This window comes from Protopterus annectens, chromosome 16.part0 (genome assembly GCF_019279795.1).
Source record: "Protopterus annectens isolate FY-2018-M chromosome 16.part0, PAN1.0, whole genome shotgun sequence".
In the NCBI taxonomy this organism is placed as follows: domain Eukaryota; kingdom Metazoa; phylum Chordata; order Ceratodontiformes; family Protopteridae; genus Protopterus; species Protopterus annectens.
Genome location: NC_056750.1, coordinates 193,047,481 through 193,068,633, shown reverse-complemented (window position 1 = coordinate 193,068,633; position 21,153 = coordinate 193,047,481). Strand labels below are relative to the sequence as shown.

The following is a 21,153-nucleotide window of genomic DNA, read 5'->3' as shown; positions in this document are numbered from 1 at the left end:
CGCAGGGAATTACAACGTGGCTCTAGTTTTGGTCTAAGCTTCTAAGCTTTTCACCATTAAAACATGAAAAACTTTTTAAAGACAAGGATGTGCCCCCTTATTACTATTTGCACCTGGGGCAGACCAACCCCTCCACCCGCACATTAGTGCACCTCTGATCTAGTATTCAATTGCCTAGAGGAGGCAGGTGCAGACATCTATGGCAAAACATAGTAGTCTGTTAACCATATTGTTCCAGACTGACAAATATTGTACCCCCTTTGGATGATGCCAAAAACTAAACCAATTATTAAACATCAATTATGTTTTGCTCATATTGTGGCATCATCCCTAGAGAACGTAGAATGCTGCTCAGTTCTAGGCTCAGACTTGCCTGGTCACGTATTCTGAGAGCTCCATCACATCTCTCTTCATACAGATCATGGAGGCACATCTCAAATTGTTTAATCCCATGTGGAGTATAACTGAGTCATACTGGAACTTGTGGTTCAATGACATGAGTGCATCTGTAATCTGGCAGATAATGGCTCCTGATAGGCAGGTGACCATAACCTTCTCCTTGCTTAAGCTTGGTGAGTGGGACATCAGTCTGCTCACAACAGGCTCTCCTGTGACCAAAATGTTGGATTTTATGGTGGTCTGCTTCATGGGCTAAGAAACAGAGGTACTGTTGGTTGATCTGAATGTGTCATGGTGGGTGTTGCTTTGGTATTGTGTTTTTGAGGTCATTGAGGGTATTTTCTATCATTTCTGCATCTGGAAGGCCTTTAAGGTTTTGGTTTGCACAGATTACTTTTATGTGCATTAACATATATGTGGGTCTATGTTTCTGTCCTGTAGTGTTTGTGGCAAGTGTTATGTAGTGTGCATTTCTGACAACCTGTTTGATATTTGTAATGGCTGCATGTGACAGCCTTGTCTCTACATGCTATATCAGATTGTTTGAGAATTAGATGGTGGCTAGTAAACATGAAACAATTTCTCCATTGACTCAAGATGCCCATTTCTACCAAAATGACTACAGAGACAGTAGGAAACTGTAGATTCATGGTTTCAGGTACATACATACATATATATATATATATATATATATATATATATATATATATATATATACTGACACCCATTTGGCCGACACCTAATTGACCTAAATTTCATTTGACTGACGACTCATTTCACTGACTCCCATTTCAGCAACATGTAAGACATAGACTTGTTGTGGATTTTCCTTCATCTGTGACTTGTTTGTGATAAAAAAAATTACCGTAACTTATAGAGCTGACTGTTAGAATTCCGATAATCATGTAGAAAGTAGTGTTGTAGTGCTTCTGAATGTGGGTTTTTCTATTTACATTTTATGGGAAGTATCTAAAGTAATTCTGCAAATGTTTTGTGCATTCCCAGCATTAGTGGCAGCATGTAGAGTATGTAAGGCAAGTTAAACGTATATGCCCTTTTCCCCACTGTAGTGCGATCCTGGAATTAGTATATATTATTAGAGGGGCATAGCCCCCCCACATTGGGCGGTGTGGTGGGCATAGCCCCCAACCTAGTTTGGTTGTACATTGTCCTGTTTCTGTTAAGAGGGTTAGTAAGTAGTTTTTAAGTCTGGAAAGGGTAGTTATTGGTATTCTAAGTGTGCTTGTCTATGGTTTAAGATTTAGTATGCTGAAATTCAGCACTGTAAGCTGTCAGTGAAATGGGAGTCAGTCAAATTAGTTATCATTCAAATGAAATTTAGGTTAATTGGGTGTCGGTCAAATGGGTGTCAGTCAAATGAGTTTTAGGTCAAGTGAAGTACATCCATATACACTGGGTTATGAGGGGAGTTATAATAAGGGATTTAATGTTCCTGTTTGTGTAAACACTGTATGGGAGATCAGAGCAATGCTCTCCTTCATGCAAACCCAGTGTGTGTTAAGCAACACTGTGCTGAGGAACACTCAGGGATAATTTTATAGGAAATTTGAAATGCTAAATCCTGCATCTATACAGAGAACTACTGACTGCTGCTGAATAATAAGCAGTGTTGAGCAAACATGATGACTATATGCGGGAAGAGAAACTAAGCAAATAAAATAGCCTACTGTTCATTCAAAAAACACATGTAATACTTTCCTCCGTGATTCCAAAGCCCAGAACAGACCAGTCTAATGTGTACTACCACTAGAGTGCAGGCCTAAAATTTCTTAATGTAAACTCAGACAATAGTGAGCTCAAAGTGCAGAAACTACAGAACAAGCAACAAATTAAAAAGCAAACACTTCCTTGAAAAAAATGGCTACAATGCAGAAAAAGAGCAGTTAAGATCAATACATCCAGAACTACAATAAATAATTCAGCAATATAACAGCAGGTTTAAGAAAACTGCTAACATCAGTGTGTAGTACTTATCTGTGCTAAGATGGCACTAGACTGAAGCAAAGTACTCAGTAGTCAATGATGATGACTTTATACAGGTAGAGAAACTGACCAAACAGACAATAATAGCCATCCGGCCAATCATCAAAACACACTTGAAGCTTTTGTCTGTGATTCCCTAGCTCATAACGCATCAGGCTACGTATCGCTGCCACTGCAGTGCAGACCTAACCCTTCTTAATTAATTTATTTATTTATTTTACATTTGTTGACCGGGTATGTCCAACTGAGTTGATGAGCCCTTAGTGGAGGCCTGGGGAGAAAAGCTCCATATATTAGACAGTTATCAGATAACTAAACAGTTAATTAAAAAGACAGGACATAATTCATACAATGCATCAAGGAAAACATTTAGAAGTGAGTTCAATAAGAATGAGATGTAAATTAATTATGAAATTACATGATGCATTAGAGATCAATTTTACAGATTGTAGTTAAGGATTAACATGGACCATTGAATGATTTTCACAAAGGCATTGGGGGGTAGGTTAAGAAAACAGTTTAAGGATCCTATTAGGACAGGTGGACAGTGTGAATTGTGGGAGGGAAAGAGGAGAGCAGGAGGTGGGCTTTCTTAGGTAAGGGGGAGCAGTTCAAGGGGGGTAAGTACAGTGGCAGGTCCAATGACATTTAAAATATTCTTTGATGGCAGCCTTAAACTGTTTAGGATGAGTGAGAGTCCTGACTTCAAGAGGGAGTTTATTCCAAACAATAGAAAGATGGAAGCTATATATGCTGCATCCGAATTTGGTCTTGGGTTTACTGATATTTAGTAGGTCTTGGGTAGAGCTCCTTAGGGGTCTAGTAGGAGAATAGTGGGAGATGAGGGAGGATAGGACTGGGCAGAAGGAGGGCTGGAATAAGATAGAGTGGATGATCTGGAGATGAGAGAGGAGAACTAGATGGGGTAGCTCGAGCCAGTTTCGCCTCACAGTAAGACGTTGTCCTGTTCAATTCTCAGCTAGAGCGTCTTCTGTGTGGAGACATACGTGAATGGGCGTACCTTCATTGAAGGTTGTGCATCAGAGCTGGCAACCCGGCACATAAAAATCTACTGCTAATCATTAGCGGACTGGAGTTCCGCTGTGGCGACCCCTAACCGGGAAAAGCCAAAGGACACAACAACAACAAGAGAGACAGTGATGGGATTTGTAAGGTTGTTGGGTGGCAGACCTAGCTATTTTATTATAGTTAGACTCTAGTTTTGATAGTAGAGAGGAGCTGAGATTTGTGAGAATTTGGGAGCTATACATTAGACTAGATAGGAGGTAAGTGTGGGAGAGAGTGAGCCTGGCGTCTGTGGTCAGGAACTTCTTGTTTCTGTACAGGAGTCCTAATTTCTGATAGGTTTTTCTGATGCAGTTATTTATATGTAGGTCAAATTGAAGTTGATTGTTAATAATGACGCCAAGGAGCTTTGTACTGGATTCCACTTCAATGATGGTATTAAGTGATAGTATGTTGAAGGAGGGTTTAATATGGTTAACATTTTAGGGAGAAAGAGTAACAGCTTTTTTTTTTTGGGTTGAGGATGAGCAGGTTATTGGTGAGCCAGGTTTCAAATGAGTTGAAGGATTGCTGGGTAGCAGATAAGAGCTCAGAGGGAGAGCTGGCAATGGTGATGACTGCAGAGTCATCAGCATATTGAACTAGGGAAGACTGAGGACAAGAAATATGGAGTAGATTTGTAAAGATATTGAAAAGTAGTAGCTCTAGAATAGATCCTTGGGGAACACCCATTCCGACTGGGAGAGGAAGGGATAGGGCAAAGTGCCATCAGTGAGGTAGCTGGAGAATCATGCAGCAGTATCAGAGGAGAAATTAAGGTTAGTCCGTTTTTCCAGTAGAAGAGAGCGGGAGACAATGTCAAAATCCTTTGAGAGGTCTAAGAATAAGCAAGAAATGAGTTTATGGTTGTCTCTGGCTAGTGAAATTGTGTTAAGGAAGGATAATAGGGCTGTGGTAGTGCTATGTTTAGGTCAGAAACCATGCTGAGTGGGTGTGAAGAGATTATTCTGTATAAGGTATTCCATGACTTGTTTGTGAACACATTTATCCAGAACTTTAGAGAGAGGATAGCGATAGGTCTTAAATTCGTGATTTCTGAGGAGTTACCACCTATGTGAATAGGTAGTGTGTAGAATTGTTTCCATATAGAAGGGACTTTTGATTCAGAGATGGAGCGATTGATTAGGATAAAGACAGGGAGAGTAAGAGAGTCAGCTGCTATTTGAAGGAAATATGAGAGGATGCTATTAGCTGATATTGAGCATGGTTTAAGTTTGGAGAGTAGAGATTTGATATAGCTGGCAGATACTGGTTTGAGGGAAAAGGTAGGGGCAGAGTTAGTAGATACAGCAGGATCTGAGGAGTTTGGGAAGTTAGAATTAGAGGAGTAAGGCTTAGGGTTGAGAAGTTTGGCTATGGATTCAATAAAGTAGGTGTTAAAGGTATTGGCTGTGTTGTCAGAAGTTTTGTCTGGAAAGGGATTGGGTGAGCTTGGATTACCTGGGTGTAGAATTTGAATTATAGCATTCCAGATTTTTTTTTATCTGATTTTAATGCTATTGGAGGATTGAAATATAAGTTTTTTTTGTCTTTATTAATGAGTTTTTTTGTCTAATTTCTGAGTTCATTGTATCCTTGCTGGTTTGCAGGGAGCTTTGTCTGTTTCCATTTCATCCAGGCCCTGTCTCTTGCTTTCATTAGGGTACAAGTAGTTTTGGAAAGCCACGGAGATATGTTAGATTTTATGCGTACTTTGCGGGGAGGAGCTAGTGAATTTAGGGTACTAAGAAAAGTAGAGTTGAAAGTTTGGACTGCTTCATCAAGTGGGAGTAGGGTGAGGAAATTCCAGTAAACTCTAGTGAGGAGGGTTTTAAAAGTTTCTGGGTTGAAGGTAGCTAGTTTGTGTCAGGTAATAAATCTATGTGGTTCAGGGAAATGTGGAGCATATCTGAGCAACTTTATTGGGGAGTGATCACTCAGTGTGTTTGGTAGTGTTTCTGTGTTATAGTATTTGGATGGATTGGAGAATAGAATCCAGTCTAGAAGAGTACAGGGTGTGTGTGAGTTATTAGTATGGGTTGGTTGGGTGATTTGTTGTTTAAAGCCATATAGGGTGATGTGATGTGGAGAGTTAGGATTACTGAGAGTCAACCAGTTAATATTTACATCTGCAAGAAGGATGGTTTCATTGGGAATGTGATGAGAAAAATATGAGAGAATGGTTTCCAACAGAGAAATGTTATTTCCTGGTGGAATGTAGATGGCTGCTACTGTGATGGTGGTGTATGTAGTCATTGAGTTTAAGGTTAGCTGTCAGTAATTCAGTAGGTGGAAATAGTGGGATTGATTGCATGGGACTTGAGAGTGTGAGGTTGTGTGAGTAGATAATGGCAACACCACCACCTTGTTTTGGTAATCAAAGCTGAGAATATTATATTCAGGGGGGAGAATGTCTTTGTCTTGGTTTTGGGGTTTTAGCCAAGTTTCTGTTAGGGAAATGATATCTGGAGTGTGGTGAGATATCCATGCATGAAGTTGGCTGACTTTGTTTAGAACACTGCGGGTGTTGATTGAGTAAAAGGACATATATTTGTTTGGAGTGGATGGGTGGCCTGGGTTTGGGGAGGTATTGTTACTGGTAGTATGGGTTGGGGTAGATCCTGGGTTAGGATGTATGTCTCCTGATAGAAGCAGGATTTTTGGGTGGTAGTGGGAGTCAAATTTAAGTGGGTAGTATATATGATATTTTGTCTTATTTCTAGGAGTTCTGGAGTGGGATGGAGGAATTTTTATTTTAGGACATTGGGTATTCGTAGGAAGGATGGATGGGGAGATAGCTACTGACAGCTTGGGAGAGGGGAAGCTATTGGTGTGAGGATAGTTAGAATTATGGAATGGAGGTAAATGTGTGGTAACTGATGTGAGAGTGTGAAGGAGAAATAGTGGAGGTAAGAGTAGAATTGAGATGATTGAGATATTCATGGTTAATTAGAAAAAAAAATTATGTTGGAGTAGTAGGTGGGTGGAGATAAAAATAATGAAGAGTTGTTGTTTGATATGGAAATCGAGTAGGAGGAAAAAGTAATTATGTGTAGGAGTGAGGAGTTAAGATAATTCATAGATAGTAGGAGTGGCTTGGGGAGGGTAGTTTGTGATGCAGACAGTAGGGGAGAAGAAAGGTTTAGGAATATGGTAGGAAGACAGGAAGGGATGGGGTTTCAGAGGTGGTTAGATGAGATGGCTAGGTATAAAGGAAATGGTATGGGGGTGGGTGGGAATGGGGGTGGGATGTGAGCGAAGTGAGCCCAAGCATAGCAAGGGCGAACGGAGTGGTGCTACACCTGGAATGGAGGACAGCAGACATAACAAAAAAAAAACAATCAGTACATTGAACCAAAACTGCAGGGGAAGAGTGTAAAAACAGACTGTGTGTGTGTGAGGAGAAAGTAAAGGTCTAAGTGGGTTGGGACTATTTAAACAGGGAGCTTTAGAGACGGGGCAAGAGAAATTCAGTGTAGTTATGCCAAGGGGCTTTAAGAATAACAGTTACATGGGAGTCTGGATTAGGTAAGATTAGAGGGAACAACAGGGCCGAAAGAGGTAGCTGGCATTTGTAATAACGTGCTCACCCCAGGGAGTATATCCCGAGCATGCAAGTAGTTAATTTAGCAATACAGTGAGTTTGACAAATATCTAGGTTTACTTTAAAGTTACATGGTATTTAACTGCATAATATATACTACATAATATAAAATCACAGTGGAGAAACTACAAAATAAGCAACAAATTAACCAGCAAACACTTCTCTGAAGAACATTGCTACAGTGCAGAAAACTAGCAGTTGCAATCAGTAAAATACAGTGGTACTTTACAATGATAACATGCTGAACTACAATAAATAATTTGGCAGTATAGCAGCAGCATGCTTAAATAAAGAAGAAAAGTGCAAAATATCAGTCTACAGTAGTTATCTGTAGTAGGATGGCACTGGATTGAAGTGAAACATTCAGCAGTCAGTGGTAAAACAACAAAATCATCCACTGGCTAGGAGAACAAAGAATACAGCGATAACCATTCAATGAATTTATTAATCGCTTTCATCTGTAACATCAGAATAAATCAAAAGTAACATAGCTACCACTGTATAATACACAAAGACCATTTCAATTATTAGGTTCATAGGTTAGATTTAGGTTAATAGGTTAGAACTAGGCTAACTGCCCTTGTGAGCCATTTCAAGCCTATCCAATTACCCCATGTGAGAATCAAACCCTGCACCTTGTGTCTATAAGGTAAACACCGTAACCATTATGCCATCCTACATCACTAGAAAACTTGTCAGCCTGCATTCTTAACTGCCACAGAGTTACTTTTTAGCAGCTGTTTCTAAAAATCAACCCTCTCTATAATCCACAGGCATATACTCCAGAACAGATAAATAAAACTTTTTAAAGGCGTCACAAGTTAAAGTTTGCTTAAAGAAGGCATTATTGCCATCCTTAACTTAAATGGCATATAAATGTTCCTTGATTCTTTTGGATAATTTTCTTGTAGTCATGCCATTGTAAAAAGAATCACAGTAAGAACAGATCACAATGTGAATTAAATTAGTGGAATTACAATCATAACGTGTATTGATTTTAATGCTTTGTTCCATATGTTCTAAAATGATTAACAGGACTTTCCAAAATGAAGTTACAGGCACTGCAAAAAACACACTTAAACATGCCATTACTTTTTTTAGTGTATAGCAAAGGCTTCCTGGTGTTCTTATTTTCAAAAAATTGCTTACTAGACCTAGATTTTTACAAACAAATTTTGGAGAAGGATCAACAGCCTTAAATACTTCAGGGTTCCCATAAAAATATTCCAATTATGGCTAATAATATTTCTAATATAAAATACAAACACAGATTTTAAAAGGCAAATATATGTCATATAGATAAATCAAAATGCACAAATAAGCAAAAATAAAAGAACTTTTACCTATTTTATAATATTATTACGTAGCTTCACTAGCACAGGTTTCAAGCTGACTGTACTATTTAAACCAGGATAAGAGTCAGCAGCTAGTCTCAAGATCCATTCAAATTCTTTTAACTCAAGGTTATTATTAATATCACCACCCCTTGCATTTGAACATAATACATCAATCACTCTAAACTTAAAAGTGTGTGTATCACCACAAGTACTAATGTGTTTATATAGTGCATTCTTGTCACAATGTCTCCTAATTTCAGAATTGTGATCAATAATATGTTCTTTTAACATTTTAATATTTCTAATATTACTGTCATCTACTGTCATTTGCATTTAGTGTTACTACTAACTTCACTACCCTTAGGTATACCTCCCACCTGAATAGGAATAAAGCTATCCTTCTTGCATTTAATTTATTCAGCACTTTTTCCAACAAATAAAGATCATAACCCCTACAACAAAACTTGCCAAGGATCTCATTAATTTCTTTTTTAAAAATATATTATAATCAGTGGTAAGTCTGGAAGCCTAACCATTTGGCTCCTGTGAATAGTCTTTTTCATTAATCATTTGGTCCCTGGGATATTCTTTTTTATGTAAGTAGGGTGGGTGCTCACATAGTGTAAATTGTTGTTAGAGAAACAAGGTTTCCTAAAAAATCTACTGGAAAAAAAACTCATTTGTCAATCAAATAACACATCTAAGTAGGGTACACTATTCCCCATGAGACCAAGAACAGGTCTATGTTTGGCTACCAAAGTTAAAAAAAAGTAAACCACAAAACACCAAAAAGTAAACAATGAATGCATTCAGCACCATCCCACATTCAGGTGCCATAGACAGTCTCTTCCAATTAAATATAAATCCCTATATAACTCATTGGATAGCTAAATGGCTCACAAACAGAATCCAGAAAATTAAGATGGGAGGATCTACATCCTCCAAAGGAGCAGTCAGTAGCTGTGTACCTTGGGGTTCAGTCCTTGGGCCACTCCCCGTTATCATTTACTTCTCAGACATCAAAGCAAATGTTAAGGATTTATGTCTGACTAAGTTTGGCAATTATTGTAAACTTGGTGCATCATTATCCCTGCAGAAGACACTATGGTTCTCCAAGAAGGCCATTCCTAAACATGTAGCTGGTGTTAAAATCATGGACTAAAACTAAAGGCCAAAAAATATATAATAATATCCTTAATCAAGAATGACTTCCATTGTAACCATCACGTTGGCAACACCCTCCTGAAAGCTGATCCTGTAGTCAGGGATCTTGGAACCTATCTATGCAGTCAGCTACCCTTTGATCACCTTCTATACACTATTATAAAGAAGTCATTTTTCATTGCACAGCTTATATCTAAAGGTATGGCATCCAGGTCCAAAGATCTATTCATTCCATAGTACTTAGTTCTCATTAGGCTGGTCATTGAATATAATGCCTCTTTCTTTATGTACATGCCCAAACAACTGGAAAGACCATAGCACATTTCTCACTAAAAAAAATCAATGGACTCAATCATAAAACCCATGAAGACTATCTTAACCTTTTGTGACGTTTCTCTATATCATACAGGTTGCTAAAGAGGCAACCTCTGCTTTGTGTTTTGATCCTCAAAAGAACTCTATTCTTTCTGATCTCTTACACGCTCACAAGTCCAATGGTAGTGTGAATGCCCACTCAAGGGATCTAGTCATCTTTTGAAATATAAATAGGAACCTCCTTACACTTCGCATAAAGCGAAGTACTTCTTTTACCCTAATGAAAAATAATTTGGATGAATGGATGGGGAAGCAAAGATTCATTACAAGTTAGCAGCCATGCCCCTCATGGATAGGAGAAAGAAGTTAATGCCCCAAAATATCCTTGTACTGCCTGCCTCTAGGTTACTTATACAGTGAACATAAGGACCAAAATACTACCATGTAATGTAAGGGTAAGCTTCTTAAGATCCACACAGATCAACAGCCTAGTAAGTACCTATAAACCTATGAGACCAAGAATAATGAAGCACTGCTAATTTCTATGCCTAAATATGTCCAAGTCCATCATTTATTTTGCTCAGGAGCTGTTAATTTCTATGCCTAAGTATGTCCAAGTCCATCATTTATTTTGCTCAGGAGCTGTTAATTTCTATGCGTAACTATGTCCAAGTCCATCATTTATTTTGCTCAGGAGCTGTTAATTTCTATGCGTAAATATAGGTTCATAGGTTCATACTAGGCTATCTGCCCGAGGGCATTTACAAGCCTAGCCCATTGTTTTGTGGCTTACGCCACCCCTTTAGTATGGGGAACTATACCCATTATTTTGCTGTGCCTCTGTCGAGCAGTGACACTGAGGTAATCCCTGGGGTATATCTGCGATCTCCCATCCATTGGTCAAGATTTCTCTTGAACAAGGCCAGCAAGGTGCTCTGCCTCACATATACCGGGATTTTGTTCCACAGCATAGGGAGTCTTTGGGTGATGAATCTATCCCTCCAGCACGTCCTATTAATAGCCGTGTTGAGGTTTAAGTCTCCGCCCTTGTGGCTCTGATGGATCTAGATTTTTGAGGTGAAGCATATTCATCAAATCTGGGTTTGACATGGCCTTGTATGTTAGGCAAAGGTCACCTCTGAGCAAGCGTGCGACTGAATAGAGCTGGAGTTCTTTCAGTCGGGCAGCATAGGACAGATTTTTGAGACCCTTTATCCTTTTGGTGAGGAACTTTTGTGGCCTCTCCAGCTGCTGCAAGTGTCAGGTCAGATACATTCCGAATGGGGCATTGTACTCAATCATTGGTCTGATGAGTGATGAGTAGAGGGAGACAATGACCTCCCTTGATCTAGATGAGAATCCCTTCATGATAAAGTGGGCAATGTAGAAGGTCTTCCTAACTACTTTAGCTACATGGGTGTCGAATGACAGACTACTATCAACCTGGGTCCCCAGGTCCCTGATAACTTCTTCTGTGCTCAGTGGATTGCCACCTATTTGGTAGCTAGGGGTAACCTTGTTTTTCCCGAAGGGTATGACTATGCATTTTTTGGCATTTAACTTTAGGCCATGGCTCTGGCATCAGTTATCCGTTTCTGTGAGACCCTTCTGAAGGATATCTGTGTCAGATGTATTTTCTACTATGGCGCCCAGTTTGCAGTCATCTGCAAACTTTGTCAGCCATAACCCTCCTGTGTTTGCTTGTACTGGAGAAGTAGATGCCAAACAAGAGTGGGCCCAGGACTGAGCCCTGTGGGACACCACTTGTGACAGGCTTTGAGTCTGACATGGCGCCAGCAACTCTGACCCTGTGGGTTCTGTCACTCAGCCAGTTTGCAACCCATCTTGTGATGTATGGGTTAATATTTAAGCTGATGAGTTTTTCAATGATACCCGAGTGGGGTATTGTATCAAGGCCTTCGCCAGATCGAGGTAGGCTGTATGGACTGCCTTTCCCTCATCAATGGCTTTGGTGACTGTTTGAAAAAGTCAACCAAGTTTAAAAGGCATGATCTGCCTTTGACAAAGCCAAACTGGGTTGGATCCAAAGTCTGCAAATTCCCTATGTCTTTATTTATGAGGTCCATTATGATCCTCTCCATGGCTTTGCAGATAAGGCTTGTCAAGCTAATGGGCGGTAATTTCCAGGGTCGGTGGAGGCACCGCCTTTGTGAAGTGGGACCACAGTTGCAGTGCGCCACTCCTGGGTACGTATCCAGAGGTAAGACTTTGATTAAACAGCTGTCCTAGCTGTGGGTTTAATTCCTCATTGAGTTCGTGGAGCACACAGCCGGGGACACCATCAGGTCCCATGGATGCTGTGTTTTTTGCTTTGGAGTGAGCAGTTCTAACTTGAGCGTTGGAGATGTTTGGATGGCTGCATTCGTTTGGTATAGTTATCTCTCCTTTTGGGGGGGGGAGAAGTTTGCACTGAACCTGTCAGCCAGTATGTTGGCAATGTCCGTAGGATCAGTAATCTTCACATCATTTTGAACTAGTTCTGAGCATATCTGGGAGTTTCCTCCCAGGTTTCTAACATAGTTAAAGAAGGCCTTATGATTGTCTTTTGAGTCTTAAGCTATATTTCTCTCAAAATTTGCTTTGGATGATTTTATGAGAGCTCTTAGTTTTTTACTTATAGTGATCAAGGGTGTCTTACCTTTTAAGGATTTTGCTCTATCTTGTAGTAGCTTCCTCCTTTTGTTGTAGAGTTTGTTTATGGCTGGGGTCCACCAGACTGGACGCTTGCCTTTGGTACAAAGAGTCTTTGCTTTGTTTGGGATTACCTTATCCATGCAGTCCTGCAGGTGCTGGTAGAAGGCAATTGTAAGTGATTCAGCGGCTTGTGTACTGTTTTCCGCCTGCTCGGGGGCCTTAAAGGAGACCACACTAGTCTTTAGAAGTGTGAAGTCGGCTTTCGAGAAGTTCTTTACTGTGGTCTTTTTTATTTCAGGTGGGGGTGGGATGAGGACCTCCAGCGAGATTAGTTTGTGATCTGATCTCACCAGTGAGGGGTATACTTCTGGTGTTGAACATGTGCAAGTCCATCATTTATTTTGCTCAGGAAACTTTGTAGCCTTTTGCTGAACAAAGTATTTTGTTAAGAAATCAAAAATAAGGATATGGTAATCAATGACTGGCAATCCAGTGATGTATAAGAGGAAAAGTAACCCCCCCCCCCAAGACTGACTGGATACTAACCCTTACTTTCAGGTCAAGTAAACAACACTGAATGCTTTCCTTACTACTATGGTGACCTGCAGATGAAAGAAAAATATTTTTTCTAGGAGTGCAGCAAGTATTTTTTAATGATATCCAGAATGATTTGCTTTACTTTAGTATAAGTGAGAAGAGTTGTTTCCCAAAGGATATTTAAACAAGTCAGACTATACTGCTTGCAGAATTTCCTGATTTACTAAAATAAAATTTAAAGAGAAGACATTAACTGCTAATGAAATCAGTAGTAGTTGTCGTAAAAGAAAAAAAAAGAAAAAGGTCTACTATTGTTAATATATACATAGTTTCATGGGCAGTATAATATTTAGGAAAGTACTTTTGGTTTCATTTCACTTGTTTTATAAATTATTTAATTGAAGATAACTTTTGGGGAACATAGCTGAAGGCCTGCTTTAATGAATACAGCTAATAACTAGTGAATACAGCTAATAACTCTGTTTGCAATGGGTGATTGGTTTTCTTATAGCTAAAACAGTGTACACCTATATCTTTAATTCTGTGAAACAGAACTTTTTTATCCTATAAGTTAAAACTAATATCCACAGATGGTTCACTGGTCATTCAGAATGCACTGTTCATGATTTCCTTTTCACAGCATTGACTCTCTCTACTCGCATGCTGATGTGATTTCAAAGATAATCATCTGTCAGATGAGTGCTTTTCTTACACAATAAAAGTCTCTCTAGATTGTTAATCAAAGGCTTCTAGCCCTAAATAAGCATACTTCTAGAAAAAAGTGTCATCATTATTGAGTATCTAATATTGTAATCAGTAAAGGCTCACATCTAAAAGTCACCAATGACCTTTTAAAAAAGCTGTGATTACGTATTTCTATATCCAAGTATAAAATAGTAGCAGCGCAAATGCAGATTTTGTATTTGTAAACTAAGATTGTAATGATGATGTTTAAAATTCTTTACTGAATCTTGTATCTTAATTTTCATTTAAAATAGTCAAACATTTTGAATGTTTTTTAATGCATTCATATTTCTTTACTCAACATCAAAACACATCTGTGATGCTCATTTTTCAGAGCCATGGAAATCTCTGAGCAAACTCCTACTCCATTTCGGAGAAATATGGTGACTGATGAAGCAGAGTGCACGCACTAATAGTAAATCTTACATTTATTTGACACATAAGTACATCCAGCCAGGATAAAACTTGCCACATGTTGAGATCTTTTATCCTCTGATGCAGTACTGTACAGTTTCATGCCAATCAGGTGAACAGCTTTGAGTCATTAAGGTGAACAATTCTGAGTTCAACACAGAAATGACAGTTCATCGTTTTATACAGGGATATGACAAGGGCCCTGGGATGAAAATTCGGCTTTTTTCTTTTGGAAAATAGCTTCCTGTTGGCTGTAAGCGTATCACCTGGATATGTGGCTGTTACAGATTCTATTACTGCTTCTCACACACTGCAGGATAGATTTTCTCAACTAACAAGCAAGCCTCACTTGTCTCTCTTTTTGCGTTTTACAGAACTGATGCCTCCAGTTTTAACATTTTATTTCCTCTAGAGAAATAAGAGACTGAAGAAGTGTCAGTTGTCCAGAATGCTTGTTTCATGTACCTATCCTGTTTAGTACATTGTATCATTTCATGGGTATTAGTCAAAAAATGTCACCAAGCTCCAGAGCTACCCTTATCTGTATAATGGCCTGAGGCATATGTCTGTGTACCGGCAGAAGACAGAGCAATATTTTATTGTTTTTCAAAAAATCTATCTCTTTAGAGATATTCTAATTTGACAGTCTGTTAACGGGTTCATTACATTTCAACAAGCATGATTTCTGTACCGTTAAGGCTTGTTCTGATTTCTATTTTTGGTTTATATTTTTGTTGTATCATTATTAAATGCTGCTATACTCCCATTAAATCGAAGCATGTTACACAGACTATTGTTCTTTTTAATGTTAATTCATCCAAGAGTAATAGTGAGCTGTTTTTTTCTTCCTCAGTCATACTTCTGTCCTTATTTAGACATGAAAAAGTTGGCAAGCCTCGTCAGCATTACTGCTGAACAACTGTACATGTGCTATATAAAGCTGTCGGACATGAGTTCAATACTAGCTTATTTCCAGAAACACTGAATATCTTACAGGGAAGTCTGCTTTCAGTGACAAACCAGTACTGAAAGACAGCATCACCAGGGACTTTCAACATTTCAGGAACAAGTTCTTCAGCCATGCACGATCCTATTAATTAGAGTAGAATTTCACCTGATCTTAGAGCATATGGCACAGTTCCCCTAAATCTCCAGGAGAAGAGATAAAATATCTCTGCCACAGATCACATGACAAATGGTTTTGACAGTTTCACTATCTGCATACTTATTGTCATGACTTTGTACAAATATTTCTGATGCCATTTACCTCCTAGCAAAGTTCAACAAATTCCTGCTTCAGAATGCATGCATCCTAGAACATAAACTTAAAAATATGTTCTTCCTGAGCATACCTCTGAAATCCTAATAAGTTTAGAACACATTCTGCACGCTTCCTTTCAGCAGGCAAGGTTTTGATACATAGTATAAGTACAAATAATTTAAACACATATTCTTCTGCACTGAAATAACACAAAGTTATATCTAAGTGTTCATAATATAAAACATTATTGTCTCCCTTCTGTAAATAACTATTATGTGGAATTTTTTTCTTCTTGTCCTCTGTGTAAATGGGCTATTCCCAACAATAGCTAGCATAGTTAATAAATTATACATACATAAATACATACATACATAAATACATACATGCATGCATAAATCAATACATCAAAATGAAAAGAAATCAAATAAAAAAAAAAACACCTCTCATCCCATACAGGTAAGATGCCACATAAAATATACTACATATGCATGTAATGAGCAATGAAAGCCAAAATGTTTACATATGGCTAATTAATACTTTAATTGCTTTATACCTTCAAGATGAATAACTTTGAAATACCCTTGCGCTACTTCTTTCTGCATGCACTGATCAGAAAAAATGCATCCATGTACATACCTTTCCATACAATAAGTCTCTCAGTATCTCAGCACTCAAGATTTAAGATTAGATTTCTCGACTTTGGATGAAAGGTGTAAGAATTCCAGCTCTCAGTCTCGGTATGAAGTAGATAAAGCTTGGTAACTGCTTCTCTAAGACTCATCTGAGAAACTAAGTGGGCAGTGCAGAAATTAGTACGCACAGCCCTCAAAAGTGAGGGTGTTCCTGAACTTTAAGCATAGCAACCAAGGAATGCAGAGCCCTTTGGTGTAGTTAGTAAGCCTTAACTCATTCTCTGTGCCTGCTTATAGAAATTCTGACACCACAGATCTGCCTCAGGTGCTGGAAGCCTGTCTCGTGAATTAATTAGGTGACTAATGAGCTGACTGTTGCACCTATTATTTGAAACAAAGATACAGTGAATATTTAAGAAACTTAGATTAAGGCTTTCTTTTAAAGTAGAGACAAGCTTATTAACTGCACAATGTACAAAGAATGTTGTCAAGGAAAATAAATTATCACCATTCATCAGGCAATTCCCCTAGATTACTTTGCATTAATTTCCTTTCATTGCTGGTGTCCAGGGTATCTACATTTACAAAAGGCAATGTTCTTCTGAAAGGCATACATGCTAGAATTCATAAAAGTGATTTTTACCCCTGGTATGAAGGTTTTCAGCATACCTCTTAACACCTTAGCATTAAAATCATAGCAGTTTTTTTCCCCAAAAATAATATCAGAGTGTCACAGAGAGCACTGATTCATTATTTGTCAGAACAGAAGGTTGCCAGTTATTAAAGCTCACATGGTTAGGTATAATGAATAATCCTTTGCGCTTAGATCAGTTATTTACTAAGGTATGCACACTTAAACAGGTCTAACTTTATAAAGAAAATAATCAAATCTGGGAGGAGCAAGGCTGAATCTGATGTAAAAAATCAAGGTGTTGAGATGCATGTTCAAGGTTCACGCCTTGGATATAAGAAGTAATCAGCACATATGAAGATATCTAATATAGATGTTTTTGTGCAAGTATTTTCAATGTAAGTCATCCAAATGTTTCTGGGGTTACATGAGACAGTCTAATGGATTTTAAAAATAATTTACAAAACCAATGATATTTACAATTTAGTTTTCATGAATTTTGTAGGTTGGGCCGTACAGATTGTGCTGGTTAAAAAGTATTATCTATGTAGTTTATTGTTGTTACATGTGTATCCTGAGACCTGCAAGTGAGACGCATCATACCCAGGACTAACCTCGGGTATACATACCATGGATAAGAGTTCAGTGCCAAGAGCAGAACTACTGCAACAACAATTCATTAAAAAATAATATATCACATTATGGAAAACAAGCAGACATGAAATACAGAGCATAGGCAGGAGCGGCCCTAGGTCAACTGGTGCCCTAGGCAAAAGGGCTCCACGGCGCCCCCATCCTGGTCTACCTACACCAAATAAATACTGGAAAAGTGCCCCTGCTAGACCGGCACCCTAGGCAGCCGCCTAGTTGGCCTATGGCTAAGGCCGGCCATGAGCATAGGCACAGGAGAACAATTTTGTTTGGCATGTAGAATATTGCATTATATTATAAAAAAAAAAAAAACAAGTAAATGAAATTAACTATTACCTGGAGTACAGGGACACAAAACCAGGCAATGAAAAAGAAAAAAGTCCCTGTGAACTTGTGCAAACTAGTTTTGAAAAACTTGCGTGACAGCCAAGTGTCTGAAAATGTACGCATGGGGAAAAATGTTTTGTCCATATGAAGCTGGCTTGGTTTGAGTTTGTACTCTCCCTGAGGTGCAGTTACCTTGAAGATGAAGGTGGCACCCAACCTTTCAAAATGAGTACAGTAGCTTGCTCATCCAGAAAGAAAATGAGTTTTAAAAATTACACCAATCACATTACTTCATTAACATGATTTTTGTGGAAAATGCTTTTGAACTTTTGACATGGAACTCACTAAGCAACTTAAATGAATTTGTCCTTCCCATCTGTATATCCTATGTGAAAGTATTATTGTTAATTGGCACTCAGAAACATTGATGGACATTACATTGATTTCTCCATGCCAACACTTAAAACGATAGTTGAAAATAAATGAATTGAAAAAAAGAAAACAAATGCTTTCCTCTTCCTATAGGTAAACTAATAATTAAAAATAAATAAATAGACAGATAGATTGATTGGCTAATTAAATAATTAATGAAAGACCAACCAGATAAGCTGTTAAGGTAATATATAGGACTGAAGGTAGAAGCAATGCCATGGCTAGGGTTAGTACATGCAAGTAAGATGGTACAGGGAGAGGGAGCTAACAGCACACTGCCCGGATGCAGTGACCAGATATGCATGACCCATACACCGAGCTGCAGTGAAAAGCTGGCAAGGAATGAATCACTACATTAAAAAAGAGTCATGCATTTGATCAATCTGAAACGGAAGAGGAGTATACTATCATGGGCCTATCCATGCAAGTAAAATATAAGAGTGCACTAAGGGGTTCCATTGCTAGAATCCACTCAGCAGAATACAGCATTTTGACATTTACTGCTCACCTCCTCTCACTCAACACATATTTCCAGGATCTGTACTGGACAGGGTGACAAGATCAGGCTCTGTATGGTGATAGGGTGACAAGAACAGGCTCTGTACTGTGATAGGGTGACAAGATCTAAATACATGTGACTAGACATCCAAGGGAGGATGAGTTTAAGAACTTGTTATGTAGACATGAGGAAACAAAGCAGTCTGGGGAGCTGAGACAGAAACAAAATGGGGCAGAAGCCAAAGATTTCATTAGTGGAACCACAGTCATGGAGTGAATTACCTTAACAAACATCCAAAAAACATGAGAACTTACAAAAAAAAGCTGAACAGAAGAGATAAAGACCATATTGTTTGAGTTATTTATGGCAAATGCATGCTATATGAGTGAATTTGTAAAGTGGAATAGTATATATCCCCCAAGACAAATAACCTGCTCATAAGAATGCATCAGATATTTTACAGAATGTTGTGCATTCATTCATTCATTCATTCTTAGATTACCTGTTTAATTCAACTGAAGGACAAGGAGAAGCTGTATCCTTACTGTTACTCAATAGCTGCAAGGTAGAGAAACTAATCCTGGGTGGGGAGTGATCAAATGATAGGACACCTAAACATAATCACTGATGCATGTCAGACACACTTACAAGCAATAGACATGACTGCCAGTTCGCATACAAGTCTTAGGAGTGTGGAAGGAGATTAGCAGTCCACAGAAATACAAGGAAGATGTGCAGAGTACATGCAGAAGATACTCCAGCTAAGGGGCAAACTGCAAACCAAAGCAGTGTGAGTGAGCAATGCTGACTGCTGCAAAACTATCCTATCCTGCAATGCAGCTGTCATGTTTTTTATGTAATAAACTTCCAGATCCCAGAAACAATTTATGTCCATCCCTAACATTATAGGAAATCAGAGAAAAAAGAAAGAAAAAGGACTTACCTAGCATGTCAAAATACATCCTTCAGCAGTTTTTATGGTGTTTGGAAGGCACTATTTGTTCGGTTTCTTTAAAGTTTTATGGTGTAGAAAGACTCATGAAAATGCAATTGTCAAGAAATAATTTAAAAATTGTTTTAATAAATGTATTATCAGGGCTTAAAATGAATGAACTTAAGAGTAATTGTTTTGATCCTAGAATTGGCAAAAAATTTATTTTGTTAATTGGTGGTGCTGATATGTGTTATGCTATCTTAAATCAAAGTAGAATTGTAAGCAAACATCTTTTTAGATAACTAAATTTAAAATAGAATGTGATCTGGACATTGGCTCAAACAATGCTGTATCTTTTGGCTTTTCCCGGTTAGGGGTCGCCACAGCGGAACTCTGGTTCGCTAATGATTGGCAGCAGATTTTTATGTACCGAGTTGCCAGACCTGACGTACAACCTTCAACGAAGGTACACCCATTCACGCATGTCTCCACACAGAAGACGCTTTAGCTGAGAATCGAACAGGACAACATCCTACTGTGAGGCGACAATGCTACCACAGCACCACCACCGCAGTACACATTGGCTCAAACAATAAAAAGGAGCATGTATGAATGCCGTATGTCAATTTATATTTTTCTATTTTATTAAAACTGTCATGGTTTGGAGATAAATGGATTGTTACACAAATGGAATTCCTTATAGGCAACAGTCAGTTAGACTTCAAGAAAGGATATTCTTTTAACCTAGTTAGTTAACATGTGGTGGTGCAGCGGTTAGCATTGCCACCTCACAGCAAGAGGATCTCCGGTTTGATCCTCGGCTTGGGTGACTTCTGTGCGGAGTCTGCATGTCCACCCTGTGGTTGCGTGGGTTTCCTCCGGGTGCTCTGGTTTCCTCCCACATCCCAAAGATGTAGGTGGATTGGACACTCTAAATTGGCCCTAGGTGTGAGTGTGTGCATGTGTGTGCCTTCTGTGGAAGACTGGGCACTGAGCTGGCAACTCGACACTGTAAAACTCCTCTGCCAATCATGAGCAGACAGGTGATCTGCTGTGGTGACCCCTAACAGGGATAAGCCAAAAAAAGAAGAAGAAGTTAACAAGTTAAATCAACCCGTACTCTGTATGGAAGTGCATTCACTGAATACTGATGGGAATATTTTTCATGACAGTCAGATACTTTACTAATGATTTTACAAAAATTCAAGTATGAAGTTAATCAATCAAATACCAATACTAAAGATTTCTAAACTATATTTTACAAACCATGTTTCCCAGATAACAGTCAGGTGTATCCAAAATCTTATCCAATCATCAAAAGTGTAAGGCTTGAGATGTGACATTAAAAAAATCCTCTAGCCTTGATGGGGGTCTCAGGTTCTAAGCAAATTTTTACCAAACCATCATGGATAAATTATAATCAGTTCTCACAAAATGTTTGACAAGATTCAGAGACCATGGCCTAATCTGTATGATAGAACTTACATGGTATGGAGACCAGTATGGAGTCAGATATGCAGATTTTCTGACATCTGTTAGAATGTGGTA

At 38.6% G+C, this 21,153-nt stretch overlaps 1 protein-coding gene across 3 annotated transcripts in view; it reads right to left on the bottom strand.

Moving 5' to 3' along the window:
• LOC122790299 (cadherin-24-like) overlaps positions 1 to 21,153 on the bottom strand; it is a 2,600,514-nt gene that overhangs the window by 1,114,965 nt on the left and 1,464,396 nt on the right. The window contains exon 1 of one of the 3 annotated variants that reach the window (XM_044057805.1): positions 16,136 to 16,304. The exons of the other annotated variants lie outside the window; for them this stretch is intronic. The gene's annotated coding sequence lies outside the window, so the exon portion shown is untranslated. Of the gene's footprint in view, positions 1 to 16,135; positions 16,305 to 21,153 lie in introns of those variants that run through there. 3 annotated transcript variants of the gene reach the window in all.